We start from the raw sequence: 17,492 nt of genomic DNA, 5'->3' as shown, positions 1-17,492 counted from the left end.
ATAGAAACTGAATGGAGCTAAGCACAGGCAAATTCCTAGAGGAAACCTGGTTCAGTCTGCTTTTCACCAGACACTGGAAGATGAATTCACCTTTCAAACGGACAATAACATAAACCCAAGGCCAAATCTAGACTGGAGTTGTTTACCAAGAAGACAGGGAACGTTGCTGAGTGGCCGAGTTACAGTTTTGACTTAAATCTACTTGAAAATCTATGGCAAGACCTTAAAATGGCTGTCTAGCAATGATCCTCAACCAATTTGACAGAGATTGAAGAACTTTGAAAAGAACAATGGGCAAATGTTGCACAATCCAAGTGTGAAAAGCTCTTAGAGACTTACCCAGAAAGACTCACAGCTGTCATCGCTACCAAAGGTGCTTCTACAAGTATTGACTCAGGGGTGTGAATACTTATGTAAATATCATATTTCTGTATTTCATTTTCAATAAATTTGCTTCTTTTTTTAAAACATGTTTTCACTTTGTCATTATGGGGTATTGTGTGTATATGTGTGAGAAAGAAAATATATTTAATCCATTTTGAATTCAGGCTGTAACACAACAAAATGTGGAAAAAGTCAAGGAGTATGAATCATTTCTGAAGGCACTGTGTTTTCATGGGAATATAACCACAAAATGTATTTTTATGTGCACTACGTCATCATGCACAACCATTTATCCGCATCAAATCAATTGGAAGGAAACACATCTCTGGTGGGAAAATGTGCATATTGTTTTAATGCAGTTTTGAGAATATTTTCATGAAAATCTGTCACCAATTAGATGGAATCCTAGCCAGTGTATGTCAAAGTGTGTCAGAAAACACTGTATATTAAATCCCCATAACAATCTGTCTGTTTAAGTTAGAAATATCCACCGCATCTCAATCCACCTCATCTGTCGATGTCGGCCTTCGCATCTTTGGTGGAAGGTTTGCAAAGCTACAGAAGTGTTTGTCAGACCAGGAGACATCCCAAAAATCGATCTGGCCCCTCAATGGAAACATCTGACCCCTCTGTGGAAAGATGAGACTCTCACAAACACTATGATGTTCTCTGTTTTGCTCTAGGACATCCACAAGCTATTTAATAAATGAATGGAAGTATACACTGAGTTGTACAAAACATTAAGGACACCTGCTTTCCATGACATAGTGACCAGGTGAATCCTTGTGAAAGCCATGATCCCTTATTGATGTCACTTTTTAAATCCACTTCAATCAGTGTAGATGGAGGATATGGAAACAGGTTAAAGAAGGATTTTTAAGCATTGAGACAAGACATGGATTGTCTATGTGTGCCATTCATTAGGTGAATGGGCAAGACAAACATTTAAGTGCCTATGAACGGGGTATGGTAGTAGATGCCAGGCGCACTGGTTTGTGTGAAGAACTGCAACATTGCTGGGTTTTTCACGCTCAACAGTTTCCCGTATGTATTAAGAATGGTCCAGGAAGCTGTCCTTAATGTTTTGTGCACTCAGTATATCGACGTAGTTTAGTTCCAAAAAAGGGGGTTAAATATGGATTTAAAAAATATAGGATATAGGACAGACAATTCAAAACAAAAACTATTATGTTTGGAGGAAAAAGGGGGAGGCTTGCAAGCCGAAGAACACCATCCCAACCGTGAAGCACGGGGGTGGTAGCATCATGTAGTGGGGGTACTTTGCTGCAGGAGGGATTGGTGCACTTCACAAAATAAATGGCATCATGAGGGAGGAAAATTATGTGGATATATTGAAGCAACATCTCAAGACATCAGTCGGGAAGTTAAAGCTTGATCGCAAATGGGTCTTCCAAATAGACAATGACCCCAAGCATTCTTCCAAAGTTGTGGCAAAATGGCTTAAGGACAACAAAATCAAGGTATTGGAGTGGCCATCACAAAGCCCTGACCTCAATCCTATAGAAAATTTGTGGACAGAACTGAAAAGCGTGTGCGAGCAAGGAGGCTTACAAACCTGACTCAGTTACACCAGCTCTGTCAGGAGGAATGGGCCATAATTCACACAACTTATTGTGGGAAGCTTGTGGAAGACTACCCAAAATGTTTGACCCAAGTTAAACAATTTAAAAGCAATGCTACCAAATACTAATTGAGTGTATGTAAACTTCTGACCAACTGGGAATTTCACATTCTTAAAATAACGTGGTGATCCTAACTGACCTAAGACAGGGAATTTTTACTTGGATTAAATGTCAGGAATTGTGAAAAACTGAGTTTAAATGTATTTGGCTAAGGTGTATGTAAACTTTCCACTTCAACTGTATATGATCCTTGGTATGACCAGCTTAAAACAATTCCATATATTCGCTTAGTAGAACCCCCCACCCCAGGCTTAGACTCTGGGGGGTTAACAATTACAAGCATATCAATAACATGATGCAGCCACCACTATGCTTGAGAATATGGAGATGGTACTTAGTAATGTGTTGCATTGAATTGGCTCCAAACACAACACTTAGTATTCAGGACATATTGCTTTTATTTGCCACCTTTTGTCAGCTTTACTTTAGTGCCTTATTACAAACAGGATGCATGTTTTGGAATATTTTTTATTCTGTACAGGCTTACTTATTTGCACTCTGTCATTTAGGTTAGTATTGTGAAGTAACTACAATGTTTTTGATCCATCCTCAGTTTTCTCTTATCACAGCCATTAAACTTTGTAACTGTTTTAAAGTCACAATTAGCATCATGGAGAAATCCCTGACAAACCGCATGAAGAGCAGGGCCAACCTTCCTCTCTGGCCACTGAGTTAGGAAGGACGCCTGTATCTTTGTAATGAGTGGGTGTATTGATGCACCATCCAAAGTGTAATTAATAACTTTCCCATGCTCAAATAGATATTCAATGTCTGCTTTTCTTTTTTACCCATCTACCTATAACATTTTGGGAAAGACCCAGATGCAGACAGTGTCGAAGTAACAGAAGTTTATTACTAGAACAGGGGGTGTTGGAGAACCTGTCAGACGTTGAGCATTTGTTCTTGGGCAGAGCGGGAGAAGACGAGGATGTCGCCGAGGTAGACGGAGACGAACCAGTTCAACATGTCGCAGAGAACATCATTAAACCGAGCCTGGAACACAGCTGGGGCGTTGGTAAGGCCAAATGGCATGACCAGATACTCGTAGTGACCGCTGGCAGTGTTGAAGGCAGTCTTCCACTCATCCCCCTCTCGTATCCGCACCAGGTGGTAGGCGTTCCATAGGTCCAGCTTGGAGAACACGGTGGCCCCCTGGAGCGGCTCAAAGGCTGAGGAGATGACTGGTAGCAGGTAGCGGTTCTTCACCGTGATGTTGTTGAGGCCCCGGTAGTCGATGCACGGGTGCAGGGTTTTGTCCTTCTCCACAAAGAACCCTGCGCCGGCGGGGAGGCAGAAGGACGGATGAACCCTGCATCTAGGGAGTCCTCAATGTAGGTCTCCGTAGCCTTGGTCTCCGGACCCGACAGAGAGTACAGTCGTCCCTTGGGTGGAGTGGTGCCTGGGAGAAGGTCAATCCCGCAGTCATAGGGTCGGTGCGGTGGAAGAGAAGTGGCCCGGGCCTTACTGAATACCACCCGGAGGTCCTGGTACTCCGTGGGAATGGCGGAGAGGTCCGTGGCAACTTCCAAGCCCACAGGAAGACGTCTGCGCTGACTTCAGACGATGGGCATGGCAGAACAATATATACAATATATATATATCAATGATGTCGCTCTTGCTGCTGGTGATTCTCTGATCCACCTCTGCGCAGATGACACCATTCTGTATACATCTGGCCATTCTTTGGACACCTCGAAACGAGCTTCAACGCCATACAACACTCCTTCTGTGGCCTCGAACTGCTTTAAATTCTAGTAAAACTAAGTGCATGCTCTTCAACTGATTGCACCCTCCTGCCCGACTAGCATCACTACTTTGGACGGTTCTGACCAAGAATATGTGGACAACTACAAATACCTAGGTGTCTGGTTAGACTGTAAACTCTCCTTCCAGACTCACATTAAGCATCTCCAATCCAAAATTAAATCTAGAATGGGCTTCCTATTTCGTAACAAAGCTTCCTTCACTCATGCCACCAAACATACCCTCATAAAACTGACTATCCTACCGATCGTTGACTTCTGTGATGTCAGTTACAAAATAGCCCCCAACACTCTACTCACCAAATGGATGTAGTCTATCACAGTGCCATCCGTTTTATCACCAAAGCCCCATATACTACCCACCACCGCGACCTCTACACTCTCGTTGGCTGGCGCTCACTATAGAGCGCCCGTCCAGTGCTCTAACATTCAAGGGAATGGAGAGGGGCTGAGTGGGGATGCCCAGCTCGGATGCCAGGATAGCGTCCAAAAAACTATCATCGGCTCCAGAGTATTCGCCCCTTCTTGATGAGCCTGGTTTTTTAATGGGCAGGTAGATACGAAATGTCCCGTAGCTCCACAATATAGGCAGCTCTGGGTGTGGAGTCGGCGTAAGCGCTCAGCCGGAGTCAATCTAGCCCTGCCCAGGTGCCTGGACTCCAAAGGAGGCGAGTCGGCAGCCCTCTGTGATTCCCGAGAGAACTCGGAAATGTAGACTGGGATCACCGGGATTCTTCGGAGACGAGGTGGGAATCGAGCGCAAATGAGGGCGACAGGGCACAGATTCCCTCTCCCTCCTACGTTCTCGAAGCCGCCCATCGATCCGGATGGTCAAGGCTATGAGGGAGTCAAGGTCCATGGCATGGCCCCAGGCTGCAAGCTCATATTTGACCACCTCCGATAATCCGTGAAGGAACATGTCAAACAATGCTTCCGGGTTCCAGGCACTCTCAGCCGCCAACGTGCGAAAATCCATTGCGTAGTCTGCTACACTACGGAAGTCTTGGTATAGCTGGAGCAGTTTACGAGCAGCCTCTCACCCAGACAACGTAGAATCAAACACCTTCCGAACTTCCGCAATGAACTTCTCTGGACTAAGGCAGATGGCGGACTGTTGCTCCAACACCGCCGTAGGCCAGGCGGGTGCCCCTTCCCGAACATCAGCGTTATGACGTACGCTATCCTCATGCGGTCTGAGGGGAACGAAACGAGGGAGCACTGGGAGAGAAAAGCCCGGCAGGTTCCGGAATCTCCAGCATAGCGCTCCGGAGGAGGTAAGCGGGGATCTCTGGACACTGGAATAGGCTGGGAGATTACGGGTGTGACCAGCTGCCCAGTGGGGAATCCGCGGAATTGCTCCAGCAAAGTCTCAAACGCCTGGTCATGGCGTTCTGCCAGGGTATCGAGTCCCTCCATAAGACATTGCAGTAATTCCTCGTGTCCAATGGTGGCTCCTTGCAAGGAGACAGCATTGTGGAGCTGGTCTGAGTGCTGGGTCAGTCATGGACAGTTTGTACTATCACGTTTTAGGAAAGACCCAGATGCAGACAGTGTCGAAGTAACAAAAGTTTATTACTAGAACAGGGGGCAGGAAAAACGACAGGTCAAGGACAGGCAGAGGTCAGTAATCCAGATTATAGTCCAAAAGGTATAGAACGGCAGGCAGTCTCAGGGTCAGGGCAGGCAGAGGTCAATAATCCAGTGTGGTGGGACAAGGTACAGGACGGCAGGGAGGTTCAGGGCAGGCAGAATGGTCAAAACCAGGAAAATAGAAAACAGGAACTTTAGAAAAGACAGGAGCAAGGGGAAACGCTGGTAGGCTTGACAAACAAAACAAACTGGAAACCGACAGAGAACACAGGTATAAATACACAAGGGATAATGAGGGGAGATGGGAGACACCTGGTGGGGGGTGGAGACAAGCACAAAGACAGGTGAAACAGATCAGGGTGTGACACTACCAATAGGTGCCCTTCTTTGCGAGGCATTGGAAAATCTCCCTGGCCTTTGCGACTGAATCTCTGTTTGAAATTCCCTGCTCGACTGAGGGCCCTTACAAATAAATGTATGTGTAGTGTATAGAGATGAGGTAGTCATTCAAAAATCATGTTAAACACTATTATTGCACACAGAGTGATTCCGTGCAACTTATTATGTGACTTAATTAAACTCATTTTTACTCCTGAATTTATTTAGGCTTACCATAACAAAGGGGTTGAATACTTATTTACTGAATCAAGACATTTCATATTTTCATTTAATTCATTAATTAGTATACAATACAGATCACGGTCATAAATGGAGTCATTTCGCTCACATAACCACTTCCCTCTGTTTTGATAGATAAGACATTCATTATCAGATCATCACTTGACAAATATCAACATTTTCTAGCTCATATCAACTTGTCTTTTTTTACATTGACAAAGTTCTGAACACCATTACTTGAGCTGGTGGATCCGAATGTAAGTTAATCTATGTTTTTAAATGTGTTCATCTTATTTATGAATACAATCTTATTTTCTCTATTTCTACGTCACACGTCTGGTGACAAAGTAAAAGTTGGAAGATGAAGATTTATTTAACACACAATAGGCCTTGACATACATGTATGTTGTTTATATTTAGCAAGCATTGAAGCAACACATGAAAAACATTGGATTGGACCTATACTGTACAATAGAATCATCCACCCCCCCACCCTCTACTTCAGACCACCCACCCTACACACGCACACAAACACATACAGTGATTCCTTCTTTTAAAGTTGTGTCATACTGCGGCACACCCTGCGTGCTGCTGTAGCATTTTGTGGCATGTCATTTAATTCTCAGCCATTTCTTCTTTTACATTTACATTTAAGTCATTTAGCAGACGCTCTTATCCAGAGCGACTTACAAATTGGAAAGTTCATACATATTCATCCTGGTCCCCCCGTGGGGAATGAACCCACAACCCTGGCGTTGCAAGCGCCATGCTCTACCAACTGAGCCACACGGGACCTTTTACTGCAAGTTATTGCTAGTTTGACCACCAGAGGGCATCTTTGAGAACCATTTGATAGTATTCCGTATTGGCATTACCAGAGAATTTAAAACATTTTTTGTAGTAACATATGGGATTGATTTAAGAAATTTGGCTTAATTAATTTGATTAATATTCTGGTGTTTCCATTCAGAGAAAAATTGTCAGTTTGTAAATTCAGAACGTTTCGCTCTCGGAGAGCACACTGGACGTTCGGGCCGAGGAGTAGGGTTGATTTGAGCGATCTGGCCTTACAACGGCAGTCAAGCATCCAAGCTAACGTTGGCTAGCTACTTCCAGAGACAAATGAGACCACGCTGACCATTTTACTCACCCTAGCAGAGCTGGTAAGGCCGTCGTTTTGAAGTATTCGCAAAAAAACAGGCCTTATTTTAGTGCATTTTTCACCCTGCCAGCTCCTATTAGTTCTATTGAGCACCGTGGCAATAACTCGCCTTCCGAACGTTCTATTCCCAGCTTATTTTTTCAACGTCACAATGCCTGCTTCGCTATTTCTGGCAGTGAGACCTGCTCATGTTGTTTTATAAATGTAAACAACAAAATAAATGTAAACAACAAAAATAATATTCAAACTCTGCGGTCTTCCCATATTTTCCTATGGGGGAAATATAGGCATGTCTGTCTATTTCGTCAAATATCTCGCAATGTGTATATTTCGATTTTTTAAAAGTCGGTGTAACCGGTGTGAAATGGCTAGCTAGTTAGCGGGGTGCACGCTAATCGCGTTTCAATCAGTGACGTCACTCGCTCTGAGACCTGGAAGTAGTTGTTCCCCTTGCTCTGCAAGCGCTGCGGCTCTGTGGAACGATGGGTGACCTTGCTTCGAGGGTGGCTGTTGTCTATGTGTGCAGAGGGTCCCTGGTTTGAGCCCAGGTAGGGGCGAGGAGAGGGACGGAAGCAAAACTGTTACACAGGCACCATTTTAATCAGGAGAATCTCCTCTTTGTAATTATGCAAGTCTGGGCAGCGAGCTCGTTTGTCATCGATCGCTAGACCAGAAATAGTCAGAAGTTTTGACTTTTTCATTACGCAGACATAAGCACAGTTGATACCATCGAGGATGTTTACTTTCTATACAAGTCGTTTTTTTCCAGTTTCACCCGACGAACAGATTGTAGTGGTAAAATAAAAAGGGATACATTTTTTATGGAATTCTAAGCATCACTCCAGTCAAAACAGGCTCTGCGAACGTTCGATTCCATTAATTTGCTATGGGCTTACGCTAGTGTTCCAGTTTAGCCAACGTTCTTCAGCCGTTTTTCAGCCTTGGGTAAATGTTGATTCGTTCTATTGTCCAGCCTATAGATAGCCAGAGCGAAGTTATGAAAGCACCCGAATGTCCATTGAGAAAGCACAACGACGGCAAAACATTTAGCTAAGCTAAGAATGATGAGAATAATCAAGTCAATAAACGTTGGGTAGTTAGGTAGCCCATAGTTAATATACTGGCACGTTTGATGTATAACTACTAACGTTAGGTAGCTAGCTAACATAACGGGTACATATTGCTGTAATGATATGCTATGTTGTTCGTAAGGACAGCGTAGCTACCAAATTGTCAGCCAGTGTAAGGTAACTTATTTGAAAAGTCATTATTTTATTACATTGAGTAGCAAGCTACTCCTTGGTCGTTAGGGCAAATCTGGTCTGTGATAGGAGTTTTTTTTCACACCTAGCTCGGCTATTAGACTATTCTTTAGTAAAGGTTGAATAGTCTATTGTTCAGCTATTAGCCCTCCTCCCCAACTTGCAACAAATTGCTGTTCCCATCTCATTCCTTTCCCTCTTCCACGCGTCATCATTCTGCTCCTGTGTGACTCGCTTGTGGGCGTGCTGGCAGGATATGGCAGCATCTTAGGTTGTGCGTCAAGAATTCTGCATACAGTAGCACGTTTGTATGAAGGTGTGGTTATTCACAGGCAAATTGTCATATGCTATGGAGGTACATTTGTGTCTTTTTGTCGAGAGCAAAACCTTTTTTGTTGTTCTGAAAACAACTTTTTTCCGACACATAGGAAGTCAAAGCGCACACCTACGAAGATGGCATCTCAGGTAAGCAGCACTGGGCTGTATTGACATATCCTAAAAATGACATCTGCTGCTTTAGATTGAACGGTCATATCTCAGTTATTGTTTTCATATCTATAAAAAATAAGCTGTTTTCTTTACTTTCAGAGTGCTAGCTGACCAAGGGGTTGAACATTTAGATATTGTCAGATGGCCTGTTCCTCGGACATTGAACGTGGAAGCTTTATTGCTGGTAAAAGTGTCCATAACCAGAGGTAATTAAACTGTTCTGTGTTCTTTTCTCCATCTGTCTGTCTTGTTGTACATGGAACCTGTCTCACATGCATAAATATTTTTTTTTTTACTTAAGATGTCAGCTGCTAATTTTCAGATTTACGACACATAAACACAGCCATTTTCACTGGACCATCTGTTGCTGCCAAGTCATGATTTCCCTGGGGGTTAGCCTTGCAATAACCAAGTGGTGAGACACTGTCACGCTCGTCGTAACGTTGAAGAGAGGAGGACCAAGGCGCAGCGTGAAATGAATACATACTTGATTTATTTAACGAAGACGAAAATGAAGAACACTTGACAAACTAATACAAAACAATAAACGACGAACGTGAAGCTAATGAAAACTAGTGCTGACACAAACACTACACATAGACAATAACCCACAACCCACAATACAAAACAGGCTACCTAAATATGGTTCCCAATCAGAGACAACGCAAGACACCTGTCTCTGATTGAGAACCATATCAGGCCAAACACATAGAAATAGACAAACCAGACATACAACATAGAATGCCCACACAGATCACACCCTGACCAACCAAAACATAAAACATACAAAGCAAACTATGGTCAGGGCATAGCCCTCTATATTTAATTGTTTCAGATACACTCCGATAGGTGTCCGCGTCACATACAGTATCTTCTATTGACATTATCTTTTATTGTTTGTCCTCATGTGTCTGTTTTTCAGCATAAAGTACTCTGTAGCCACTTAGTGTGGACACCAGGTGAGACCACACACACAGAATAACAGTCTCTCTTCTTCACTTCATCCCTCTCCCCCTTCTCCCTAAATCCTCTAGGTTATATCAACTGTTTTGGTGAACCCCTCCCGCATCTGAACTGGCTGACACAGAGGGCACAGCATGATCATAGGTGAGATGTCACTTGGTTGGGTCAACAGGAAGTATTATTAAAGAGATGCTTACATTGAAATACAGACAGAGATGTAGTAGTCCCAGAGTTAATGATCCAAGGTCAGTTTTGCATTTCACCTCCTGATTTAAGATGACTGACCGTGTTAGATTAATCATGCTCTCTCGTCTGCAGGTATGTTTTGATGTGAGAGAGGAAGCCAGACCTGTCATCGCCACCTCACCCGCTCTTAAGAAAACCTTCGGGCCAACTGGGGGCCCAAGGCTGGTTAGGAGACACCGCAATTGTGATGAACTGAGAGAATATTAGGGTAGCACTGTAATTCATGAATCATATGCTGTCTGCCGCTGTTCTTACCTCTTTCCCGTTCTGTCTTCTACACCTCTCTACCCATCTCGTCTTTCTTCCTCGTTTTATAATGCACACCATATGTGCATTGAAGTACAGATTGAACTTTATATATTTAGCTTTATATATAACTTTATAATTGTTTGTTTGTTTAGTGTTTACTCCATGTGTAACTCTGTGTTGTTGTCTGTTCACACTGCTATGCTTTATCTTGGCCAGGTCGCAGTTGTAAATGAGAACTTGTTCTCAACCAGCCTACCTGGTTAAATAAAGGTGAATTTTTTTTTTAAATCATAATTATAATGCATTTATGTACTTATAACACCTGGATAATGAACTTCTTTCAATAAAGCGTTTCACATTCTCCACTGGTGGAAATTAAGTATCTCATTGAAATACTATCCTGTGTCCTCAGATTAATGCAGATGAAGGGAGTTAGATATGCATAGTTTTTTTTCTGTATATATGAATACAGAGTACATGATCAGTGAATATATTCAATGTACAGGCTACAATGTGTGAATCTCATGCGTGGTAATAACTACAGTACATGTGTATGTAGGACTTGCATCCTTGGCACAATAAAGTTATTATAGTCTACCTATCCATAGGCATCATTAATGCCATTCAGACTTGAAGTTGATACAACAACTATGGTAGCTGAGGTTCTTAGATTGGTATGAATATTAGTTCAGAACCTAACGTTTTAGATTGGCTACATACTGTAGCTAGCTACACATCCATAGGCATACAGTTATTTTTATCCTCCACTACACAATAAGCAAGTAAATAGTCAGCTAGCTATGTCACTTCAGCTGCATTGCAAGGCAAGCTTACACAATTGTACATTCAATTTGCAGTAAATGCTTTAGCTAGCTAGATTCTTTGCCTCCACTGTTTCACAAGACGACAGCCTGGATTGCTGGTTTTCTCAGGAGTCCCGCAAACATTAACTTCTCTAGAATAGGGGGCAGAGTTTTCACTTTTGTAAAAATAGCGTGCCCAATTTCAACTTCCTTCTACTCATCCCCAGAATATAAGATATGCATATTATTAGTAGATTTGGATAGAAAACACACTGAAGTTTCTAAAACTGTTTGAATCATATCTGTAAGTATAACAGAACTTATGTAGCAGGCAAAACCCGGAGGACTAACCATCATTTTTTTTTTTTTAAGTCACTGTCTGTTCAATGAGATTTCATTGGGAAGCCAGATTTCTAATTCCTCTGTTCTCAGTTCCTACTGCTTCCACTGGATGTCACCAGTCTTAGGAAATAGGTTGAGGTTATTCATTTGTGCAATGAAGAAGAAGGCCATCAGGAAGTAGAGTAGCGTCATGTGTACTGTTTGAGAGTTGCGCAAGACTAAAGAAAGTAGCGTTAGTTTGTTTATCTCCTGTATTGAAAACAGATAGACCCGTCTTCAATTTGATCGATTATTAACTTTTACAAATACCTTAAGTTGTACTACAAAAGTACTTTGAAATGTTTTGGCAAAGTTTAGAGGTAATTTTTGAGATATTTTGTAGTGACTTTGCGCAAATTGGAAGCTGTTTTTTTCTGGATCAACCGCGCCAAATAAATGGACAATTTGGATATATATGGACGGAATTAATCGAACAAAAGGACCATTTGTGATGTTTATGGGACATATTGGAGTGCCAACAAAAGAATCTCATCAAAGGTAATGCATGTTTTATATTTTATATCTGCGTTTTGAGTTGCGCCTGCAGGGTTGAAATATGCTACTCTCTCTTTGTTGACATTGTGCTATCATCAGATAATAGCATCTTATGCTTTCGCCAAAAAGCCTTTTTGAATTCTGACATGTTGGCTGGATTCACAACGAGTGTAGCTTTAATTTGGTATCTTACATGTGTGATTTAATGAAAGTTTGATTTTATATAATTTTTTGAATTTGGCGCTCTACATTTCCCTGGCTATTGGCCAAGTGGGACGCTACCGTCCCGCTATCCCAGAGAGGTTTTAAACAACATGAATTACAAATTCATTCTCCTAACACTAGCTAGCTGGCTAATGTTAGCTAGTCAGATAACTTGCTAAATAGCGAATTTTGTAAATTAACTTTATGACAAAAAAATATGCACAAACGTTTGTCTCTAAATTAACTAACATATTCCTCTCAATTGTACATTTTTTGCTTGACTCGTTATGACGTTATAACAACTTACATCTGGTTCCACCGTAATGTTTTGTCAGCCATCTTTGTTGAAGAACGCCACAAGGCAAGGGTGGCTCGCGTCAAAATTCGTCAATGGAGCCACTCGATATGATTGGTCATATAAAAACCTTGGGACCGAACAGCATAATGAGTGCTCTAACTCCCCCTTGTGATGGTCTGGAGCAATGAATCCATGACCCTGGGTACCTCTAAGTCCTGCAGTGCAAGCTCGCAACTTTTAAAGGAGGAACCACTGTACACACACATACGCACAACCCTAGAACATGAAAAACAAGTTTATCACCATGCGCCCATCCCTGACCATACGGTGTGAGGAACCAGTGAAACACAACTCTTCCACACCACCCCCTGATTACTGAAAACTTACAGGGTAACGGAGGTGTTCCTAGACCTTTGACTGGCCGTGCTGTAAGCCACCATCACCGTCTTGCTGATCCGCCCATGCTTGTGGAGCGTCACCAAGAGATTGTTCCGGAACTTCTGCCTGATGAAGGTATACAGCACAGGGTTGACAGCGCAGTGCATGAACGCCATCACCTCGGTGACATACAGTACCACACTCACCCTGTTCCGGAACTCACATGTCTCCTCGTCCAACTTGTCCACCGGCATGCTGATGTTGCGCGGCAGCCAGCATGCCACGAATGCCAGCACGACGGCCAGGATGACGCGCATGGCCTTGTGCTTCTGGCCGCCGTTCCGCACGCCACGGAACAGCGTCGCTGCAGTGCAGCTGTAGCAGACGACCATGGCCAACAGTGGCAGGAAGAAGCCCAGCACGTGGCGAATCACCCGCACACCCACCTGCCACCGGTCGCTGCACGCCGCGGACAGGTTCTCAAACTGTTGTTCTGCCCCTGAACAAGGCAGTTAACCCACTATTCCTAGGTCATCATTGTAAATAAGAATTTGTTCTTAACTGCCCTGCCTAGTTAAATAAAGGTTCAAATAAAAAAACAGATGGTCTGTTCATTGAGATCCTCTGGTTGGACAGCCTCCCGTTGGGAGCGCCACTGTCAACGAGAGAAGCCGCGCCCCCAGCCACACGTCTCCGCACACCAACCCCACCAGGTTAATATAGCTCGCCATCTTGTAGCAGGAAATGAGAATGTACAAATAGAAGTATTGTACATAGCCGCATGCTGTTTCACTTGCTAACAGTTGCAACATGTAATACTAGTAATACTACTACTGTTAGGCCTATATGTATTTTATATGGCTCTGTCTGTTTGTGTGACCTGGTGTTGTCATTTATGTCAACGTTGTCTGTAAATGTTTATTATAAATGTTGATTTGCTCAAGACCTGAATAATTGAACTCACATGTTGTATTGGACTGGGCTTCTTACTTAAGTCAAAAACCTCAAAACATGACCAAAGATTCAAAACAATGATAAGAAGTTATTGTTTCTGGCACGAGAACTGTCTCAAGAGGAGGAACTGGCAACCAATTCAACTTGTATTGTACAACAACTTCTCATCTGACATATGTCACAACACATCTTACTCTGTTCACAGACCCTACACATCATATTCTGTTCACTGACCCCAAACTCTGTGAACCTGGTTGATTTAAAAAACAGTTTATTGTCTGTCTACAGTTTTATCGACAGGGAGAACTCATTGCTGAATATGTGCTATGCTAAGGAGATTCTTATCTCACCACTGAAACTGAAATATTTGGTAATGATATGGCAAGATGTGTTTGTGTAACAGAGTAAGTCCCACTCAGCACCCCTCCCCTTTCCTCACTTTTAGAAAAACATGTTCATGTTTATAGTCATGAATAACTCCAGTTCAATCATTACAGGCTTAACTGAATGACAACAGAGACAGAATTCAATGTGACATTTTATTCAATAGTTAGGAGTAGGCCTCGTCTCTCAAGAATCCTCCTCAGAGCCATATGCTGATGACAAGTTGCCCTATGCTGGGAGCTCTGTCAGAGTGACCATCGGGTTCTTGGTCACCTCCCTGACCAAAGCCCTTCACCCACAATTGCTCAATTTGGCCGGACGGCCAGCTCTAATAAGAGTCTTGGTGGTTCCAAACTTCTTCCTTTTAAGGATGATGGAGGCCACTGTGTTCTTGGGGACCTTCAATGCTGCAGAAATGTGTTGATACCCTTCCCCAGATCTGTGCCTCACCACAATCCTGTCTCAGAACTCTACGGACAATTACTTCGACCTCATGGCTTCGTTTTTTGCTCTGACATGCACTGTCAACAGTGGGACCTTATATAGACATAGAGGGGTCAGACATTTTCATGAGAAGACCAATTTTTCGGGATATCTCCTGGTCTAACAAACACCGCTGTAGCTTTGCCACCTTCCACCGCAGATACGGAAGGCAGATATACACTATATATACAAAAGTATGTGGACACCCCTTCAAATGAGTGGATTTAGCTATTTCAGGCACACCCGTTGCTGAAAGGTGTATAAAATCAAGCACACATTCATACAATCTCCATAGACAAACATTGGCAGTAGAATGGCCTTACTTAAAGCTAAATGACTTTCAATGTCACCTTTCCAATAAGTCAGTTCTTCAAATTTCTGCCCTGCTAGAGTTGCCCCAGTCAACTGTAAGTGCTGTTATTGTGAAGTGGAAATGTCCAGGAGTAACAACGGCTCAGCCGTGTGGTAGGCCACACAAGCTCACAGAGTGGGACAGTCGAGTGCTGAAGCGAGTAGCATGTAAAAATCATATGTCCTTGGTTGCAACACTCACTACCGAGTTCCAAACTGCCTCTGGAAGCAACGTTGGCCCAGGAACTGTTCGTCAGCAGCTTCATAAAATGGGTTTCCATGGCCGAGCAGCCGCACACAAGCCTAAGATCACCATGCGCAATGCCAAGCGTTGGCTGGAGTGGTGTAAAGCTTGAATTACGATTCACCATCTGGCAGTCCGACGAACGAATCTGGAGCTGTGTTGGAATACTCATACTAACCGCACTAACCGTACTATTTGTGACGTAATTGAGTATGTAGTGTGCTTATTGGTCAAAGTATGGATATAGTTAGTATGCCAAAAGTTCCCAGATGTTGTACTAAATTCACCAAAATACGAAGTATACAAGCAGTGGGCACTATTTCCGTGCTTTTAGGGCCCATAATGCAATTCTTCATAAAATGGGTGTGATTTGAAGAAAATGGCGTTAAATATGCAGGCGAAGTGGATAAAAATGCATTGCTTTAACTAATTATGGCAAATGTTTAGAAAATGTTGAGCAATGTAATAAAGTAATGACTTTTCAAATAAGTTGCGTTACACGTTATGTTGGCTGACAATTTGTTAGCTACGCTATCCTTACGAACAGCATAGCATTACAGTAAGTTAGTTAGTTACCATCCTAACGTTAGTTGACTCCTAATATATCAAACTTGCCAGGCAGTATATTAACTATACGCTAACTAACTAACTACCCAACATTTATTGATTTGATTATTCACGTCATTCTTAGCTACGTGGTATAGTCGTTGTGAGTTCTCAATGAACATTGTTAATTCTGGCTATCTACTCCAATTGTAGAGCACTCTCGTGTGCCAGAGCGCAGAATAACTGATGGATTTATGAATGCTCAACACCCGTTGAATATGTCCGGTGTCAGAAAAAACAAGCATCATTAAATTGTTGCCAGGAGCACAGTTACAGTCACCAACGCTGTGGATACCATGAAAACAGCCTAACCAGCTCTGCTAGGGCAAGTAAAATGGTCAGAGTGAAGTGTTCTCTCATTTGTGTCTGGAAGTAGATAGCAAGTTAGCCAGTTAGCTTGGGTGCTTGACTGCTGTTTTGAGGTCAGAATGCTTGGATCAACCCTACTCCTCGGCCAGAGCATTCAGTGTGCGCTCTGAACGCTCCAAGAGCGAATTTACAAATGAACAATCTGACAATGCTCTGGATTTACCAATGCCCAGAGCGCATTTTGGCACTCCAGATTGAATTTATGAACACACCCGAAATTGTACAATTTCTAGCTAGTCATTTGTATTGCTAACAAGCTAGCAAGAGGTTGCATAGCAACAGCATCAACTTCTGGTAGCCAGGAAAAGCTCAAGTACGCTCAACTGAAACAATACCCATTCGTTTACAGTATACTAAAATGAACTAATAGTATATAGTATGTAGTATACACTCCTCTTAAGGATCCGCCCCTTTTTTTCAATTTTCGCCTAAAATGACATACCCAAATCTAACTGCCTGTAGCTCAGGACCTGAAGCAAGGATACACAATTTCTTGATACCATTTGAAAGGAAACACTTTGGAGTTTGTGGAAATGAATGTAGGAGAATATAACACATTAGATCTGGTAAAATATAATACCTAGAAAAACCACCATGCGTTTTTTTGTATCATCATCTTTGAAATGCAAGAGAAAGGCCATAATGTATTATTCCAGCCCAGGCACAATTTAGATTTTGGCCACTAGATGGCAGCAGTGTATGTGCAAAGTTTTAGACTTATCCAATGAAACATTGTATTCTGTTCAAATGTTGTATCAAGACTGCCCAAATGTGCCTAATTAGTTTATTAACACATTTTCCTAAATTTTCCTCCTCAAACAATAGCATGGTGTTTTTTCACTGTAATAGCTACTGTAAATTGGACAGTGCAGTTAGATTAACAAGAATTTAAGCTTTCTGCCAATATCAGATATGTCTATGTCCTGGGAAATGTTCTTGCTACTTGCAATCTCATGCCAATCGCATTAGCCTGCGTTAGCTCAACCGTACGGCGGGGCCCCCACTGATCCTGTAGAGGTATGTAGTATGCATTATGTTAGAATGTGTGTTTGAACACAGCTAGGGTTTAGCGGATGCCAGAAAAATGCTACCTGCCCGAATGCATAGTGCCAA

The 17,492-nt window shown here is 42.6% G+C and overlaps 1 long non-coding RNA gene and 1 pseudogene across 1 annotated transcript; one reads left to right on the top strand and one right to left on the bottom strand.

Moving 5' to 3' along the window:
- The first annotated feature begins 9,816 nt into the window (after nt 1–9,816).
- Nucleotides 9,817–10,704, top strand: LOC139023800 (uncharacterized). The gene is made up of 2 exons (XR_011475003.1): nt 9,817–10,078; nt 10,253–10,704. It is a non-coding gene; the product is annotated as an uncharacterized lncRNA (long non-coding RNA).
- Nucleotides 10,705–12,993: 2,289 nt separating this feature from the next.
- LOC111959230 (C-X-C chemokine receptor type 2-like) lies at nt 12,994–13,719 on the bottom strand (annotated as a pseudogene).
- Nucleotides 13,720–17,492: the final 3,773 nt, after the last annotated feature.

Source organism: Salvelinus sp. IW2-2015, linkage group LG36, assembly GCF_002910315.2.
Source record: "Salvelinus sp. IW2-2015 linkage group LG36, ASM291031v2, whole genome shotgun sequence".
NCBI lineage: Eukaryota > Metazoa > Chordata > Actinopteri > Salmoniformes > Salmonidae > Salvelinus > Salvelinus sp. IW2-2015.
Note: the sequence above shows the minus strand (reverse complement) of the source record. Positions and strands in the feature narration are given on the sequence as shown.